Source organism: Notamacropus eugenii, chromosome X, assembly GCF_028372415.1.
Source record: "Notamacropus eugenii isolate mMacEug1 chromosome X, mMacEug1.pri_v2, whole genome shotgun sequence".
NCBI lineage: Eukaryota > Metazoa > Chordata > Mammalia > Diprotodontia > Macropodidae > Notamacropus > Notamacropus eugenii.
The window spans coordinates 72,471,058-72,491,815 of record NC_092879.1 but is presented as its reverse complement, the minus strand read 5'-3'; the positions used below and the strand labels follow the sequence as shown (position 1 = coordinate 72,491,815).

The following is a 20,758-nucleotide window of genomic DNA, read 5'->3' as shown; positions in this document are numbered from 1 at the left end:
GTTTAGGAAGGACATTGATAAATGGGAGACTTCCCAGAGGAGGGCAGCCAGTTGGGTAAAGAAGCTGAAGTCCATGTCACATGGGGATTGGTTGAAGGTGCTAGAGATGTTTAGCCTGGAGAAGAGAACTGAGGGAATTAAATAATTATTTTCCAGTATTTCAAAAACTGTCATGTGAAAGAGTGATGGATTTGTTTTCTTTGATCCTGGAGAGCAGGACCAGGAACAATGAATTACTCACAAAGCAGTAAATTGAGGTTTGATGTCCAGGAAAACTTCCTCTTAGAGCTATCAAAGTACAATGGGCCAGCTGGGGAGGAGATGTATTTTTTTCCAGTCCTTGGAGATCCTCAGCCCCAGGCAGTATGATCACTACTCTGTTATATGTGGGGGTATAATTTTGTGATCCTGTGATATTCCAAGTTTTGATAGCATATAGTTGTGTATCATGGTTACCTATCATTGCTTTTTTTTTCTACTTTCAATTCATCTTCTTGATTTTTTATTTCGATAATTAGATTTTCCCTTTTTATTTGATCATTTGCTAATGATTTATCAATTTTCCTGACATTTTCAAAAGGCTGACTTTTCATTTTGTTTCTCTTTTTTACTCTTTGTTATTATTTTATCTATTTCTTCTCTGGTTTTCTTTAATTTAAAAAACTTATTTTTTAAAAATTGCATGTTACCTTTCTCTCCTAGTTCTTTCCCTTCTATCCCCCCTCCCTCACCAATTGAACATTAAAAAAGAAGAAAGCCCTCACAACAAACATGCATAGTCCACGTAAACAAATTCCCAGATTGGCCATGTCCAAAAATGTTTGTCTCATTCTGCATTTTCAGACCATCATCTCTCTGTGAGGAAATGAATAGCATGTTTCATCCTCAGTCCTCTAGACCTCTGATCAGAGTTTTCCAAAATTGTTTTTCTTTATAATGTGGTCATTATACCAATTGTTTTGCTTGTTTCACTCCTCATTCATTCAATTTCTTCTGAAACTGTCTGTTTCTTATGGCATGTTATATTCATATACCACAATTTGTTCAGCCATTCCCCAATAAGTGGGCACGCTCTTAGTTTCCAGTTTTTGGCTGCCACAAAAAGAGCTACCATAAATATTTTTGTACAAATATATATTTTTCCTCTTTCTTTGATTTCTTGGCATATAAGACAAGGAGTAGTCTAATTGGGTCAAAGGATATGCACAGTAACTTTTGGGCATAGTTCCAAATTGCTTTCCAGAATGTCGGGACTAATTCACAGCTTTACCACCAGTACATTAGTGTGCCCATTTTCCCATTGCCCCTTCACCAGTTGTTATTTTCCTCTTTTGTCAACTCTGCCCATCTGATGGGCAGAAGGTTGAACCTTGAAGATTCTTTAATTTGCATTTCTCCAATTATTAGTGATTTGGAAGATTTTTTCTTATAGTTCATAGCTTTGATGAAAACTTTCTGTTCATATCTTTTGACTGTCTATTGGGAAATGACTCTTAGTCACATATATTTAAATCAATTCTTACATATCTTAGAAATGAGATCTTTATCTGAGAAACTTGTTGCAATTATGTTTTCCCCCAGTTACCTGTTTTCTTTCTAATTTCAACTGCATTGCTTTTGTTTGTGTGAAAATTTTTTAATTTCATATAATCAAAATTTTCCACTTTCTCTTCTCTGATTTTGTTTGATTGTGAATGCTTTCCCTATCCATAAAACTGAAAGGTAATTTCTTCCTGAACACTTGAGCCAGTTTCCACCCCCGTCCTCTCCAATTACAAATTGTTTTCCAGAATGCTTGAGCTAATTCATAGCTCCTCCAACAGTGCTTTAGTGGGACATGAGGTGGGACATGACCTGCTCTGGATAAAGGCATATTGGTTCTATAAGTCTCTGTTTCCTCTTCTAAATGTTTAGTGTTTGCGACTTAGACATATGTAGCAGGCCCCATATAAAAAGTGCCATTTGCATCTGTGACATAGACTGAAGGATTTGATTATACTGAATATCAAGTTATCATTCACCAAACTTTAAATATCTACCCTATGTCCAGCACTGTGCTAGGCACTGGCGGTACAAAGACAAAATGAAGCAGTACCTGCCCTTTAGGTTTTTACATTCTGGGGTTACAGGAGGGGGGTGGCATGAAGGGAAGACAACATGCACACATATATTTCTATACAAAATAAATACAAAATTAAAACAGGGCCATGAGGTTTAGGCAGTAGCAGATGGAGAGTGGGGTGGATCAGGAAACGCCTCATGTACTAGCTGGTATTTGACCTGGATTTGGAAGGAAACTCAGGATTCTGAGAGGTGGAGATGAAAGAGTGCTTTCCAGATATGGGGGACAAACCTGTGTCAAGGCTCAGAGGAAGGAGCTGTGTGTCTGTGCCTGCATCTGTGTGTATAGCAGCACTAGCAAGAAGGCCTGTTTAGCTGCACCATAGAGTACCTGAGGGCAGCTGGGTGGTGCAGAGGATAGAGCACCAGTGCAGGAGTCAGGAGGACCTGAGTTCAAATCTCACCTTAGACACTTGACACTCAGTAGCTGTGTGACCTTGGGCAAGTCACTTAACCCCAATTGCCTTATCCTGGGTCATCTCCAGTCATCCTGATGAATATCTGGTCACTGGATTCACTCAAAAACACTTAAAACAAAGTGAAGTGCAAGTCATGTCATCATTTCTCTGATGGCATGGTCTTCTTAGGCAGCAAAGGACGAACACACAGAGTGCCTGAAGTGGCCATTTCTTAGCTAGTACCAGATTATTTTGAGTTCTGACATGGTTAAGCCACCTTCCTTCACTTTTTTTTTCATTGTTTCCCTTGATAATCTTGACTTTTTGTTCTTCCAGATGAATTTTGTTATTATTTTTTCTAGCTCCATAAAGTAATTTCTGGCATTTTGATTAGTTATGGCACTGAATAAGTAAATTAATTTAGGTAGAAGTGGCAGTTTTATCGTATTGACTCAGCCTACCTATGAGTAATTGCTATTTCTCCACTTGTTTAGATTTGACTTTATTTGGGTGAAAAGTGTTTTATAATCCTGTTCATATAATTTCTGGGTTTGTTTTGGCAGATAGACTCCCAGCTATTTTATATTATCTTCAGTTATTTTAAATGGAATTTCTCTTTTTTATCTTTCTTGCTGGACTTTGTTGGTAATATGTATAATACATGTGGGTTTATTTTATATCCTGAAACTTTGCTAAAGTTATTAATTACTTCAACTAGTTTTTTACTTGAGTCTCTAGGATTTTCTAAGTATACCATCATCTTCCAAGTAAGATCAGAGCTGAAGGAAGGATGCCCATTATCACTACTATTATTCAATCATCAACTAGAAATATTATCTGTAGCAGTAAGAGAAGAAAAAGAAATTGAAGGAATTAGGATAGGCAATGAGGAAACAAAACTATCATTTTTTGTAGATGATATCATGGCACACTTAGAGAATTCTAAAAATTAACTAAAAAACTACTTGAAGTAATTAATAACTTTAGCAAAGTTGCAGGATATAAAATAAACTCACATAAATCATCAGCATTTCTATATATCACCCACAGAGCCCAGAAGCAAGAGATAGAAAGGGAAATTCTATTTAAAATAATGGTAGACAGTATAAAATATTTGGGAGTTTACTGGCCAAGACAAACCCAGGAACTCTGTGAACAAAATTACAAAACACTTCTCACATATATAAAATCAGGGCAATTGAAGAAATATCAGTTGCTCATGGTTTGGCCCAGCCAGTATAATGAAAATGACAATTCTACCTAAATTAATTTACTTATTCAGTGCCATACCAATCAAACTACCAAAAGGATTATCTTATAGAGCTAGAAAAAATAACAAAATTTACATGGAAGATCAGAAGATCAAGAAGGTCACAGGAGTTAATGAAAAAAATATGAAAGAAGGTAACCTAGCAATACTAGATCTCAAACAATATTATAAAACAGTAGTCATCAAAACTAATTTATACAGGCTAAGAAACAGATAGATCAGTGGAATATGTTAGGTACTCAAGACACAGTGCTCAATAGCCCCAGCTTCTGGGATAAGAACTCATTGTTTGACAAAAATTGCTGGGAAAACTGGATAACAATGGGACGGAAACTAGGCATAGACCAATGCCTGACACCATACACAAGAATAAAATCCAAATGGGTACATGATCTAGGTATAAAGATTGATACTATAAAAAAAATTAGGGGAGCAAGGAATAGTGTATTTATCAGATTTATGGAGAAGGGAAGAATTTTTGACTAAACAAGAGATAGAAAACATTATGAAGTGCAAAATGAATAATTTTGATTACAATAAACTGAAAAGTTTTTGCACCACCAAACCCAATGCAAGCAAGATTAGGAGGGAAGCAGAAAACTGGGAAAGAATTTTTGCAACTAGTATCTGTGATAAAGGCCTCATTTCTAAAATATATAGAGAACTGAGTCAAATGTACAAGAATACAAGTCATTCCTCAATTGATAAATGGTCAAAGGATATGAACAGGCAGTTTTCAGAAGAAGAAATTAAAGCTATCTATAGTCATATAAAAAAATGCTCTAAATCACTATTGATTAGAGAGATGCAAGTCAAAACAGCTCTGAGGTACCACATCACACCTATCAGATTGGCTAACATAACAAAACAGGAAGACCATAAATGTTGGAGAGGATGTGGGAGAGTTGGAACACTAGTTCATTGTTGGTGGAGCTGTGAGCTGATGCAAACATTCTGGAGAGCAATTTGGAACGATGCCCAAAGGCCTACAAAAATGTGCATACCCTTTGACCCAGTAATACCACTTCTGGGACTGTATCCCAAAGAGATCATAAAAATGGGAAAGGGCCCACATGGACAAAAATATTTGTAGCAGCTCTCTTTGTGGTGGCCAAAAACTGGAAATCAAAGGAATGTCCATCAGTTGAGGAATGGCTGAACAAATTGTGGTATATGAATGTAATGGAATACTATTGTGCTATAAGAAATGATGAACAGGAAGACTTCAGAGAGGCCTGGAAAGACTTATTTGACCTGATGCTGAGTGACAGGAGCAGAACCAGGAGAACTTTGTACACAGCAACAACCACAGTGTGTGAGGAATATTTCTGGTAGACTTAGCCCTTCACAGCAATGCAAGAATCTAAAACATTCCCAAAGGACTCTTGAGGTACATCCAGGGAAACATCCAGAGAAAGAACTATGGAACTGGAAAGCAAAATGAAGCAGAATATTTTCTCTTGCGTTATGTTTTGCTTTGTTTGGGTTTTTCTCATGGTTTCTCCCATTCATTTTAATTCTTCCATGCAACATGATGAATGTAAAAATGTATTTAATAAGAATGTATAATAGAACCCATACAAGATTGCATGCCATCTTGGGGACTGAGAGGGAGAAAAATCTAAGACTTATGGAAGTGATTGTAGAAAACTGAAAACAAATAAATTAAAAAAGAAATAAAAATAAAAAATAGAAAAATAGGAAAAAATAGAGTGGTAGATCAGTGGAATCAGTTAGGCACATAAGACACAGTAGTAAATGATCATAGTAATCTAGTGTTCATCAATCTGCTCTTTCTCTATTTTATTGGTGTAAGTATTCAGAGATATAAATTTTCCCCTAAGTACTACTTTGGCTGCATCTCATAAATTTTGGTTTGTTGTCTCATTGTTTTCATCCTCTTTAATGAAATGATTATTTCTGTGATTTGTTCTTTCACCTACTCATTCTCCAAAGTTAGATTATTTAGTTTCCAGTTAATTTTTAATCTATTAAGTATAATTTTATTATACTGTGATCTGAAAGGGATTCATTTAATTTTTCTGCATTTAGTTGTGAGGTTTTTATTCTCGTATTAATGCATGGTCAATTTTTATGAAGGTGCCATGTCAAGATAACTTTCAAGGATGATTTAAATGCTATTCTGCCTATAGGAAAGACTCCATGACTTCTGGATGTATCTTCTGGATTTATTCGTGTGGTGTCTAGCTACCTCTTACTGAAATAGGATCTATAGAAACTTATTTGAAAAGAGCAATAGGAAAGGGAAAGTTACCATGTGTTCCATAGGCCAACTCTAGATATTCCATATGAATATTCTTCTATGAAATGTGTCATTTTTTAGTGATATATGCGTTTAATTTTTCACAGAGGTCATGATCGGCACTGAATCTAGGAGTAGATAAAATATAAAGCCCCCAAAATGTCTTTAGGTTAGTAAAAATGATCAATTTTGTCCTCAAAGAAAGGAGTAAAAAGACAGATGGACTAATAGTTAATTGGATCAAAAAGAGGGACAGAGAAACTTCATTGAAGAAGAAAAAAAGAAAATAACCTGAAATGATTACCCAAAAAAATTGAAGAATAACTATGAAAATGTAAAATGGCTAATTTAATGACGAAACTATTAGAAAAATAAAGGCTAATCTTGTAAACATAATTTGATAAAGCTATTCATGAAATCACAAAGAAAAAAATCTCCTGGACCAGAATTTAAAAGTGAATTGTAATAAACATTTCAAGAACAAATTATTCTTAAACTGTATAAACAAACTTTTCAAAAATAGAGAAAGAAACTACTACATTCCCTCCATAAGAGAAATATGGTCCGGAGAGCCAATCAAGGGAGGAGTAAAGCTCAGAAAGAAATCTGCTATCTTTAATGAATGTGGTTATAACATTTCTAAAAAATTAGCATAGAGACCACAGTAACAAAAAAAGTTCATTATAATTAAGTTATATTTATACTAAGTATGCAAGTATAGTTAGGAAAAATAATAACTTCATGTTATTAAAACAAATAGTAAAAATTACATGAGTCTATCAGGAACTGCAGAAAAAAAACTTTTGACAAAATACAGTATCTGCTTATGTTAAAAAACCCTAGAAATGAGAAGAACTTTGTTAAATATGACCATTTATCTAAATATAAGAACAAGGACTATTTACATATATTTATTTATTTATTTTTAGATTACGACATTCATTTCCACAAAATTTTGAGTTCCAATTTTTCTCCCCATCTCTCCCTTTCCTCTACCCCATAACACCTTGCATTCTGATTACCCCTTCCCTCCATGGCCCTCCCTTCTATCACACCCCTCCCTTCCCTTCCCCATCTTCTCTCTTTTCTTGTAGGGCAAGATAGATTTCTATACCCCATTACCTGTGTTTCTTATTTCCCAGTTATATGCAAAAACAGTACTCAACATTTGTTTCTAATACTTTGAGTTCCAACTTCTCTCCCTTCCTCCCTCCCCACTCATCCCCATTGAGAAGGCAAGCAATTCAATACAGGTTATATATGTGTCATTTTGCAAAAGACTTCCATAATGGCCATGTTGTATAAGACTAACTATATTTCCCTCCATTCTACCCTGTCCCCCCTTTTCTTCTGTTCTCTCTTTTGACCTTGTCCCTCCCCAAAAATGTTTACTTCTAATTACTCCCTCCTCCCATTTGCCCTCCCTTCTATTATCCCGCCCCACTTGTCCCCTCCTCGTCTACTTTCCTGTAGTGTAAGATAGATTTTCATATCAAATTGAGTGTGCATGTTATTCCCTGCTTAAGCCAAATGTGAAGAAGGTAAGCTTCACTTTTCCCCTCTCACCTCCTCCCTTTTCTCCTCCATTGAAAAAGATTTTTCTTGCCTCTTTTATGAGTGATAATTTGCCCCATTCCATTTCTCCTTTTCTCCTCCCAATATATTCCTCTCTCACCCCTCAATTTTATTTTTTTTATAGATATCATCCCTTCTGATTCAACTCAACCTGTGCTCTCTGTCTATATATATATATATGTATATATAGATACATAGATATTGTGTGTATAATCCCTCCATCTACCCAAATACTGAGAAAAGTCTCAAGAGTTACAAATATTATCTTTCCATGTAGGAATGTAAACAATTCAGCTTTAGAAAGTCCTTTATGATTTCTCTTTTTTGTTTACCTTCTTATGCTTCTCTTGATTCTTGTGTTTGAAAGTCAAATTTTCTCATGAATCCTGGTCTTTTCATCAAGAATACTTGAAAGTCCTCTATGTCATTGAGTGACCATTTTTTCCCTTGAAGCATTATATTCAGTTTTGCTGAGTAGGTGATTCTTGGTTTTAATCTCAGTTCCTTTGACTTCTGGAATGTCCTATTCCAAGCCCTTCGATCCCTTAATGGATTATTTTTAATGGAACAAACCACTGGAAATGTCCCAAATAATATTTGAGGTCAAGCAAGGATGTTCACTGTCTGCACCAGTATTTTTGATATTGGAAGTTATTATACTATTATCTATTATAAATAATATATATATTATTAGACATTAAAGAAACAGCATCATGTAAAATATAGAGAGCTGGCCTTAGAACCAGGAAGAGCCAAGTTCAAGTCCTGCTTCTGATAACCAGCATCTGTGTGACCCTGGAGGTGGTGACCTACTTTGCTAGAGGAAGTTTCTTTATCAAAGAGTTTTTCATTTTGTGAGAGAAATCCAAGTCTAGACCTTTATTCCTGTTCCACATTAGAAATTAGAAATGCTAACTATAGTGATGCAGCAAGAAAAATAAATGGAATTAATAAATATAGGCAAAATTATCTTTTTGTGATCTATATGATGACTTACTTAGTAAAATCAAAAAAATGTAAATAAGATAATACATTCAGCAAAGTTGGATATAAAAGTAATCCCCAGAAATCATTGTAAGTCTGTCTATTAGTGACAAAACTCAGGGTAAGGATAGAAAGAGAAATTCCACTTGGAAAAAAACAAAATACATTAACCCTCTGAAGTCTCTGCTTGTTACCAGGTCTTAGAGAAATAGCATTATGAAAGAGTATTCACAGAAACAAAACAGAAAAAAAAAAGTGTTTCATGACTGGGTCCTGCCAATATGGTAAAAATGACAACACTAACCAAGTTAGTCTCTGATCATTTAAAAAAATTTTTTTATTCATTTTGAACTTGAATACATAAAGATAAAAAGAAAAGAACATTTCCATGCAACAGCACAACCAAAAGGGGATTCATTATAAACCATGAATTTGTATCTCACCCTTTACTTAAAAAAACACTCTATGGTGAGTACTGCTCATTGTTTTCAAAGCTACTCTGCTGTCTACACTTCCTTCTCACTTTTCTGTTGTGGACTTTTTTATATTTTTTCCTTCCCTCCCCACCTCATCCTAGAGAAGGCTACCATTGCATATGTGTGTTTGTTTGTGTATGTATGTATATGTAAAACCATATTATGCATACTTCTATTTATCAATTCTTTCTCTGGAGACCAGTAGCATATTTCTTCATAGGTCCTTGGTAATTAATTTTGGTATAAAATGACTTAGTTGCTCAAAGTTGTTCTTAAAACAAAATTCCTATTACTGTACACAATGTTTGCTCATTTCACTCTGCATTATTTTGTGCAAGTCTTGCCATGTTTTTCTAAAATCAACGAGTTCATCATTTCCTCCAGCACGGTAGTACTCTATCACAATCACATACGACAATTTGTTTAGTCATTTCCCAATTGACAGGCATCCTCTCAATTTCCAGTTTCTTGCTACCACAAAGAGAGCTGCTATAAATATTTTAGAAAACATAGGTTCCTGGGGGCGGAGCCAAGATGGCAGAGTAGACAGACACACATACGCTAGCTCTGAACCCGCAACCCATAGAATATCTGTAAAAAAAGAACCCCCGGCGAATTCTAGAGCAGCAGAAGCCACAGAACAGCGGAGCGGACGAGATTTCTGTTCCAGAGAGCCCTGCAAACCTCTCGCAAAAGGTCCATTGCGCTGTGGACGCGGAGCCCAGCCCAGCCCAGCCATGGCATGGTGCTGAGAGGAGCGGATCCAAGCAGGCTTCAGGGACGGATTCTCCAGCGGCCACGCAGGTCCCTCCACCCACAGGTGACGGGGGTTGGTGAGAGAGTCTCTTTGGCAGGTCAAGAGGGGAGTGGGGTGCCCCCATAACTCAGGCCCCCTCGGGACGCAGCAGTGGAGGTGGGAGCAGACCAGGGCTCCCCAAGCAGGCAGGAGCCCAGATCCATTGTTGAAGGTCTCTGTATAAACCCCCTGAGGGAACTGAGCCCGTGAGGCGGCCCTGCCCCCACCTGAGCAGCTAAACTTAATCTCACACTGAATAGCAGCCCTGTCCCCGCCCAAAGCCCTAAGGCTGGGAAGCAGCATTTGAATCTCAGACCCCAAACGCTGGCTGGGAGAATCAGGAGGGAGGTGGGTGTGAGGAGAATATTCAGAGGTCAAGTCACTGGCTGGGAAAATGCCCAGAAAAGGGAAAAGAAATAAGACTATAGAAGGTTACTTTCTTCGTGAACAGGTTTTTCCTTCCTTCCTTTCTGATGAAGAAGAACAATGCTTACCATCAGGGAAAGACACAGAAGTCAAGGCTTCTGTATCCCAGCCCACTCAATGGGCTTAGGCCATGGAAGAGCTCAAAAAGGATTTTGAAAATCAAGTTAGAGAGGTGGAGGAAAAGCTGGGAAGAGAAATGAGAGACATGCAGTCAAAGCATGAACAGCAGGTCAGTACCCTGCTAAAGGAGACCCAAAAAAATGCTGAAGAAAATAACACCTTGAAAAATAGGCTAACTCGATTGGCAAAAGAGGTTCAAAAAGCCAATGAAGAGAAGAATGCTTTCAAAAGCAGAATTAGCCAAATGGAAAAGGAGGTTCTAAAGCTCACTGAAGAAAATAGTTCTTTCAAAATTAGAATGGAACAGATGGAGGCTAATGACTTTATGAGAAACCAAGAAATCACAAAACAAAACCAAAAGAATGAAAAAATGGAAAAGAATGTGAAATATCTCATTGGAAAAACAACTGACCTGGAAAATAGATCCAGGAGAGACAATTTAAAATTTATGGGACTACCTGAAAGCCATGATCAAAAAAAGAGCCTAGACATCATCTTTCATGAAATTATCAAGGAAAACTACCCTGAGATTCTAGAACCAGAAGGCAAAATAAATATTCAAGGAATCCACAGAACACCGCCTGAAAGAGATCCAAAAAGAGAAACTCCTAGGAACATTGTGGCCAAATTCCAGAGTTCCCAGGTCAAGGAGAAAATATTTCAAGCAGCTAGAAAGAAACAATTCAAGTACTGTGGAAATACAATCAGGATCACACAAGACCTAGCAGCTTCTACATTAAGGGATCCAAGGGCATGGAATAAAATATTCCAGAAGTCAAAGGAACTAGGTCTAAAACCAAGAATCACCTACCCAGCAAAACTGAGTATAATACTTCAGGGGAAAAATTGGTCTTTCAATGAAATAGAGGACTTTCAAGCATTCTTGATGAAAAGACCAGAGCTGAAAAGAAAATTTGACTTTCAAACACAAGAATGAAGAGAAGCATGAAAAGGTGAACAGCAAAGAGAAGTCATAAGGGACTTACTAAAGTTGAACTGTTTACATTCCTACATGGAAAGACAATATTTGTAACTCTTGAAACTTTTCAGTATCTGGGTACTGGATGGGATTACACACACACACATGCACACGCACACATACACACACATAGAGACAGAGTGCACAGAATGAATTGAAGAGGATGGGATCATATCTTAAAAAAAATGAAATCAAGCAGTGAGAGAGAAATATATTGGGAGGAGAAAGGGAGAAATGGAATGGGGCAAATTATCTCTCATAAAAGAGGCAAGCAAAAGACTTATTAGTGGAGGGATAAAGAAGGGAGGTGAGAGAAAAACATGAAGTTTACTCTCATCACATTCCACTAAAGGAAGGAATAAAATGCACACTCATTTTGGTATGAAAACCTATCTTACAATACAGGAAAGTGGGGGATAAGGGGATAAGCAGGGTGGGGGGGATGATGGAAGGGAGGGCATGGGGAGGAGGGAGCAATTTGAGGTCGACACTCATGGGGAGGGACAGGATCAAAAGAGAGAATAGAAGTAATGGGGGGCAGGATAGGATGGAGGGAAATATAGTTAGTCTTATACAACACGACTATTATGGAAGTCATTTGCAAAACTACACAGATTTGGCCTATATTGAATTGCTTGCCTTCCAAAGGGAAGGGGTGGGGAGGGAGGGAGGTAAAGAAGTTGGAACTCAAAGTGTTAGGAACAACTGTTGAGTACTGTTCTTGCCACTAGGAAATAAGAAATACAGGTAAAGGAGTATAGAAAGTTATCTGGCCCTACAGGACAAAAGAGAAGATGGAGACAAGGGCAGAGAAGGATGATAGAAGAGAGAGCAGATTGGTGATAGAGGCAATTAGAATGCTCGGTGTTTTGGGGTGGGGGGAGGGGACAAAAGGGGAGAAAATTTGGAACCCAAAATTTTGTTAAAATGAATGTTAAAAGTTAAATAAATAAATACTTAAAAAAAAAAGAAAAAAAAGAAAATATAGATTCCTTTCCTTTTTCCCTGATCATTTTGGAAAACAAATCTAATAGTGGTATTGCTGGGTCAAAGGGTATAGGCAGTTTAATAACTCTTTGAACATAATTCCAGATTGCTCTCCAAAATGAGTTAGATTAGTTCATACTTCCACCAGAAGTGAATTAATGTCCCGATTTTTCCACATCCCCTCCAACACGTGTCGCTTTTCCCTTCTATCATTTTAGACAGTTGATATCTCAAGGTTGTTCTAATTTGCATTTCTCTAATCAATAATGATTTAGACTATTTTTATATGACTATAAAGTGTTTTGATTTTGACATTAGAAAACTGTCTTTTGGGAAATACTCATATTCTTATAGATTTTACAAGTTCTTTATATATCTGAGATATGAAACCTTCATCTGAGAAACTGTCTGTAAAATTTTTTTTTCCAGTTTTCTACTTTCCCTCTGATCTTGGCTACATTGATTTTATTTGTACAAAACCTTTTTAATCTAATGTCATTGAAATTATCCATTTTATACCACATGATACTCTCTAGCTCTTGTTTATTCTTAAATTATTTGCCTATCCATAAGTCTGATAGGTAATATGTTCCTTGTTCTTCTAATTTTCTTGTAACATCTCCCTTTATATCTCGATCATGTATCCATTTTGACCTTGCCTTGGTAAATGATGTAAAATGTCCAGTTTATTCGAGACTGCTTTTCAGCTTTCCCAACAATTTTATCAATAATAAATTCTTATCCCCAAAGCCTTAGTCTTTACACTTGTCAAACACAAGGTTACTATAGTCATTTACTGTTGTAAATTGCATGTCTGTTCTGTTCTTCTACTTTTCTATTTCTTAGCCGGTACCAGATAGTTTGGATCATTACTGCCTGATAATACAGTTTAGGATTTGGTACTTGCTAAACCTCTTTCCTTTACTTTTTTTTCATTAGTTCCCTTGATATTCTTAAATATCTTGCTTTGTTCTTTCAAATGGATTTTGTTATTATCTTTTCTAACTCAGTAAACATTTTTTGGCAATTTAATCGGGGTGGCATCAAATAAATAGATTAATTTAGGTAAAATTTTCATTTTGATTATATTGGCCCTGGCTACCCAGAAACAGCTACCATTTCTCTAATTATTTAAATCTGATTTTATTTGTATAAAAAGTTATTTATAATTTTGTTCATATAATTCCTGGGTTTTTTTTTGGAAAATGTATTTCCAGATATTTTATACTCTGTAGAGGAATTTTAAATAGGGTATCTCTTACTAGCTCTTCTTGCAGCATTTTGGTGGTAACACACAGAAATGCTGATGATTTTTGTGTATTTACTTTATATCCTGCTACTTTGCTAAAATTATTGTTTCAACTTACTTTGGTTGAATTTTTAGTATTTTCCAAGTATATCATCATATTGTCTGCAAAAAGAGATCTTTTCATTACCTCATTGCCCAATCTGATTCCTTCTGTTTCTTTTTCTTCTCTTATTGTTATTGCTAGGATTTCCAGTACAATAAGAATAATATTGGTGAACAGTGGGCACCTTGTTACACACTTGATTTCATTGGAAAGGCTTCTAGCTTATCCCCATTACAAATAATGCTTGACGATGGTTTTAGGTAAATGTTTCTTATCAATTTAAAGGAAAATCCATTTGTACCTATACTTTCAAGTGTTTTTTTATAGGAATGAGTGTTGTACTTTGTGGGTTCAGGGTCCTGAACTGTCTTCATCTTACTCTGAAGGGAGATGGTAGTCAGTACTTTGACTTTTCTGGCATGTCTCTCTTTCAGGCTAACTTGCCTGCCCTGTGTGGTAGAGTTGAATGGAGATAACTAGACCCTTCTCTACAGGAGTGTATTTGTTTGTGTTTCTTTTTATTGTATGCAGTTTTTACAAAGATGCTATAAACATCTCTTTATAAATAATTTTTTTCTTTTTCATTACTTCTTTGGGGATACTTTCATAGTTGTGAGGGTATGTGGTCACAGCACTTGTTTTCTTCAAAAATATTGCACCAGAGTGAAGTGCTTCCAGCAGTGTGTGTTTATCATGTTTATATTTTCATCACTCCACCCTTTCTTTGTTTCCGTTTTTAATGAGAATGTTTTTAATGTCTCTCCTTTGCTTAATGATGTTGATGGGATTTCAAGTAGATGCTATTTAATATGTTAAGAAAAAAGTTCTGTGTTGCTTTTCTTTTGAAAGATTTTTTAGAAATCTTGAATGCATGCTGCATTTTATCAGATATTTCCTGCTAGGGTTTCATAATTTAAATGTTTTCTTATTGAAACACTCCGATATATATTGATCCCTTTCCTAATACTGAACCATATCCCTCTTTGTGGAATAAATCTTACTGATTATAGTGAATAATTTTTTATGGATTTTTGTATTTTATTTGCTAATATTCCATTTAATATTTTTATAGCCATTTATCAGTGAGCTTGAGCCTATCATTTGGTTTTTCAGTGTTATCTTTGGTTTTAAAATCTGGACTGTATTTACTTGACTTTCTATATACGTTTATTATTTTATTTATTTATATTATATATTAATATATTATCATATATTACACTAATATGTAACATTATATAATATCAATATATTCTATTATTAATTTATTATTTTCATACTTCTATATTTTATTTTCTGAATTTTAAAACAATTTATGTAATAGAAGAATTGTTAGTTTTAAAAAAATTTAGAATGATTCACCTATTAACCCCATAAGGCAAGACACTTTTTTATTAAACAGCTCATAAATTATTTGCCATATTTCTTTATCTGAAATCAATTTATTTAAACAATTTCCTATTTCTTTCCTATTTCCGTCAATTTTAGTCACTTATGTTTCTGTGACTATTTGTTTCACTTAAGTAATTTCACCTGTAGATGTGCTTCTTTGGTTCCTTCACAATGTTTGGAACTTCTTTTGTATTCATACTCTATGCCATTTTCTCATTTTTCTAGTTTTTGCATTATCTCTATTTATTTTTAGCAAGTATTTTTCTTTCTCCCTCACTCTCTCCACTGCCCCCATTCCACAATTTGAAAAAGCCTTGTAAAGAATATGCTTTGCCAAGCCAAACAAATTCTTTCCACATTGGCTAGGTCCAAAAATCACTGGTCTGGTAGAAACAGGTTGGATGTCATGCTTCATCTTTGATCCTAAGAGCTAGTGTTTATTTATATAGCGCTTCTTATGTGCCAGGCACAGTGCTAAATGATCTTCTGGAATCATGATTTGTCTTCGCATTGTTTAGAGTCCTAGAGTCTTTCAAACTCGTTTTTCTTTGTTATTGTTGTATAAAGATTTTAATAGAACAAGGAATGAAAGCAGCTCAGTAGGGGGGAAAAAGGCTAATGTGTATAATGCTTACTATGCCAGGTACTGTGCTGAGCCCTTTACAAATATTATCTCTTTTAATATTCACAATAGGTTTGGGAGGTAGATACTTTTATCATTCCCATTTTATAGCCAAAGAAACTGAGGCAAACAGAGGTTAAGTGACTTACCCAGTGTCCCACTTACTACTGTCTGTCATTTCCTAGTCAACCAACAGTGTATGCAATACCACATTCAGATCCTCGGCATGGCCATACTTGACCATTATCCATAGTTTATTTCTTTTACGTTCTTTGGGTTCATGTAGTCATTGTGTATATTGGTTTTCCTGATTCTATTCAGGTAGCCTTTCCATGCTACTTGGTATTCTTTATATTTCTTACAGCACAGTGATACTCCAATACATTCATGCACCACAATTTGTTTAGTCATTGATGGGTGCTTATGTGGTTTGTGATTCTTCACTGTCACAAAAAATTAATATTTTTTAATATTTACTATTAATATTTACTATTAATATTTTGATACATATCAGACCTTTCTTTATGTCCTTGATTTTCATTTTTCCCATCATATTTCATCAGATTTTTAATGGAAGCCTGATCAACATCGTTCTGTCAAGGGGTACAAGTGAAGAAGACATTCATTCCATTTTGTTACTGTATACATCTAGGCTTCAAGCTGATGGAAATAAGGTTCTGGTTTCTCAGTCAGTCCTTGGAGAATGACTCTGTTCAGAGAAATCACAATAACCCACAGACCATGGAATACCATGCTTGTTTTATTATGACTTCTGCAATATGAATCCTGCCTGTGACTTCATCTGTGAGACACACTGCAGATGCTAACAGAACACTGGTTGCGTCTCAGCAAAGAAAAATTCATGTGAATATCTTCTCTACTTCTCTGCCCTGTTACTTTCAGGGATGAGACTGTAATCCTACCTCCTTCTTTATCCTGGTATGAAGCCAGCACTGTCTTCCTTGAATGAGGACTGTGGGACATGCTCAGTTATCCCTTGGAGTTAAACCCTAAGTTCCAAGGGGCTTTCTACAACATTGAGGTACAGTTAACAGTAGTCCCTGCTTTGGTAATTGTTTGGAGAGAACATATCCTCCCCACTTATACATTTTCACATACTTTCCAGAGTAGGGAAATTTTGGTGACTGGATGCCCAAAGTACCAGTCAGTGTAAAACTAAAAATTGAGGATTGTGAAAGGGACCTATTGGAAACCTATTGAACTGTTCAAAAGTAACTTTTCATGCTCTTAATGAAATATTATAGTATATGCTTTTTAGGACCCTTTGGTCATCTTTAGAAATAGTGAACTATTATCTCCAGGGATTGCTACATCCCCGACCAGGGATTGGCCATGCAGTATCTGCCAGCCCTTGAGTGTTTTACCATTTTGTGGGTTATCCTTATCTACCATGTGGATCAGATTTGGTGCTGCTTTGTACCTCAGATGTTTGGGAATTCTGAAGACCAAAAGTTACTACCGGCTGAAATTTGTTTTATCTTGGTGAGCATCCTTGCCAGTAAATAGCCCTGATCAACCAAGTGGTGAGGTTGGACTCCTTCCTTGGTTCAAATCCAAACTTCAAGCAAAAGACCTACTGGGTGTAGCTGACATAATCAGTACCTTTCTGGCACTTTCAGGTTTATATGTTTGGTGCTAAAAGTGAGGTTTGAGCAGAGGAACAGCCAGTGGGACCCTGAAATGTGGAAGCGAGGCTAAAGTTGGGGGGTAGAGGATTAGAGAATTTGGTCCCCATTTGGTGCCTGGTAGGTCCCAGTCCCTTGGTATGTTATAGGTTGGCAGCTGACCTGCTTCTCCTGGGACATCCAAGGGGATGAAGATTTGTGCTTTTTACAGATAGGGAAAGCCAAAAAGGGAATACTGATACAACTAGGATCGGAGTCTGAGAAGCAGAGGACAGAGGGATGAATTATAACAATAATAGCTAACATTTATGTGGTGTCTTAATGTTTACAAAGTGCTTTCCATATATAATCTCATCTGATCCTCACACCACCATTATGGTATATTAGCTGTTATGGCTGTTGGTTACTCCCACTTTAAAGATGAGGAAATTGAGGCTGAGAAGGGGTGAAGTGACTTGCCCAATGTCCCACAGCTGGTAAATAACTCAAGCAAGATTTGAACTCAGGTGTTCCCAGTCTGTAGTCCAGAGCTCTGTTGAACACTGCATCTGCTCAATTAGCAGATGGAGCAGATGGAATTTCATGCTGACAGGGTAAGCAGTAGAAATGTACCTAAGACTATTCAGGTCAGGCATCTATAGGAGATACTGGGCACATCCAGTGCTCTTGGACTAATCATTAGGGGGACAGATATTAACACATTGGCCGGCTCTTAGGCCCATGAGATTTCAGTGGTAAAAGTCCAGGCTGTGATTCCTGTGGAGTGAGGTCTGGATGTGTGGGACAAGGAAACCAATCCCCTTGACTTGACCCCCTGCCCCAGATCCCTTCTTTGAAGTCGTCATGGTCTCCCATGCTCCCCATTTCACTTGTCCTGTAGTTTGGACCAGGAGCTTCCAGCAAAATTTGGAGAGTCAGGCAGCAACCTGGAAACAAGAAAGGATGTTCCAAATAAGTAGCCGGGGTCGGCCAATCAGTATAAAGTGAAAGCTTGGGAGATTTTGGGGCTTGGGCCCTGTGGGTTTATGAATCGAGGTACAGAAAATGTGATTTTTGATGACTTGGAAGCCATCTTCCTCTTTGCCCTCACATTTTATACCATTATATTGTGGGCTATGCCCAACTGGACATTCTCCCTTTTTTGAGTATGAATGTAAATATACATACGTACATACATATATATCTATATCTATATAGATAGCTATAGATATAGATATGTATATATAAGAAAGGCTTTTTGTTGAGCAGACTAATGGCAGGGGACCCTGAGGAACCTGATTGATGAAGGTACCCTGAAAGAGAGGGTATTGTGCCTAAGGGGCAGAGGTGGTAGATGCCTAGGGGCCCCTTACTTTGCCATTGACAAAGTGGTTAGTCTTAAGATGTTACCTCTTACTCAGACTTCTGATGCTGAAATCCCCCTTCATATCTGCAAAGCCTTTATGAAGGACTCCAAAAGGAATATGGCACCCTTGTTTTTACCAGCCATTAGCCCTGCAATCATGGGTTTATAGCAAAGTATAAGAAATTTCATCCCTATTGCATTAGAAAGATACTGTTTTTGCAACATTGTTTGCTTGTTAGGACAGAATTTGGCATCATATTTCAAATCTAAGGGAGAGAGGAAAGTCTCCCCCTTCTTTTCAGCAGAGAAAAGAGTTAAGTATATCAATCATGCTCTTCTCTGCCCTTGGAAAACATGAGTATTTCCAGAAACAGAGTTGCAGACCACATTCTTTTCTAGAGATGTGGTCTATCATAAACTGAAAAATGCACACACTTTTTAATTTTATGGATCTGTCCTTCTTTTGCACAGAGAAAGTCAGTCTCTCCTACATGTGTCCATGTCCAAGGAAAAAATGTAAATTGGAGGGACATTAAGCAGAAAAATCAGAGGTTTTTTGAATCATCTTTCCCCATAGCTTAGTCCCCAAATTGACCAGGTGAAAGTAAAGATTTAGGATAGTTTTTTTGGTTCTGTCATCTCCATCTTTGTGATCCCAATTGGGATTTTTTGGGCAAAGATACAGGAGTGGTTTGCCATTTCCTTCTTCAGCTCATAATGATGAGGTACAAGCCCAAGCCAAGACCTTTGTCCCTTGGATCGGAAGGGCTTTTGTCATATTTGTCTGAAGAGCCCTGGAAAGTCTGGCCTTGGGTGGGGGAGGGCCCTTGGATTCCCCTTCCATTTCTCCCGGCCCAGATGCTCCCTATCTGATCACCATTTAGCATTCTCTTCCTTTGATCCTAGCATCCTTTTGATATTCCCAACTACTTAGCATTCTCTTGAAGTCCAAGTTGCCCAGCCTGGATTGTGGATTTTCTGGACTACTGGCCACTCCTATCGGGATCCTCCCTGGGTTTGATCTATCAAGACCATCTCTGGGATCCCAGACTTCTTGGTGACACCTGGATTCTTTCCTCAGTTTTTTTATGTATTTAAATTCCATCTTGCCTCCTTGAAGACACTCAGGTTTAGTCCAGCTCAGACTCTGTCTAGCTGAGATTCTTTCTGGCCCACTTGTCAATATGAGCAAGTGTTACAAAAGGTTAGACTCCTTAAAAGTCAACTCAGTGTGGTGAATCTTTAATAAACTTTATTTTTCTTTGGCTTTAAGAAGGCTTGTGTCGAATTCATTCGAGCAAGACCCAGTGTGTCGGTATTTTGGGGTTCCCCAGCACACCCCTACCTCAACAATAGGAGGAAACTGAGGATGAAGTGAGTTGCCCAGGGTCACACAGCTAGTGTCTGAGTCTGGATGTGAACTCAGGTTCTTCTGACTCCAGGGCTGGTGCTCTATCCACTGCACCACCTAGCAGCCTCTTAACATTCATTGAAAAAAATTTTTTGAGTTCCAAATTCTCTCCCTTCCTCCTGTCCCTCCCCCCTCACTGAGAAGGCAAGCAATTTGATTCTGTGCATTTTAACATGAAGAACAGATTATTTCTGATCCTGCTCAGTTTCCCTTTGCTAAAGCTGCTTCTAACCTTGCCACAGTACTGTTGGCCCATCTGTTTACTTGGCTAGTTAAGGAGATTTCTAAACACAGGTACATCCTTGTGGTGTTGACAGCCTCTAACTTTTCTAGGAAGTGCCGTGGGTGTCTTCAGGTATATCTGGAGCGAGACACCTAGGTTTGCCTGTCTAATTAACATTGTGGTAACATCAGTCAGATTTACACCACAGCTGGGCTCTTCCTTCATCACATACTCCCTCTTAAGTGTTTTGGTTTCATTGTTTAAAAAGGATGTTACAAGCTTCAATTCATGTCTCAAAGCACAGCACCATAGTTAGAGAATACAGCAAAATTGTTGAATGTTAAGCTCTTTTCAGGTTTTGGGGATCAGGTGGAG

At 37.1% G+C, this 20,758-nt stretch overlaps 1 protein-coding gene across 2 annotated transcripts in view; it reads left to right on the top strand.

Annotated features, from left to right (window-relative positions):
- LOC140516104 (U1 small nuclear ribonucleoprotein C) overlaps window positions 1-20,758 on the top strand; it is a 34,779-nt gene that overhangs the window by 13,203 nt on the left and 818 nt on the right. Inside the window, exon 4 of one of the 2 annotated variants that reach the window (XR_011971291.1) lies at window positions 16,322-16,800. The exons of the other annotated variant lie outside the window; for it this stretch is intronic. The gene's annotated coding sequence lies outside the window, so the exon portion shown is untranslated. The remainder of the gene's footprint in view (window positions 1-16,321; window positions 16,801-20,758) is intronic. 2 annotated transcript variants of the gene reach the window in all.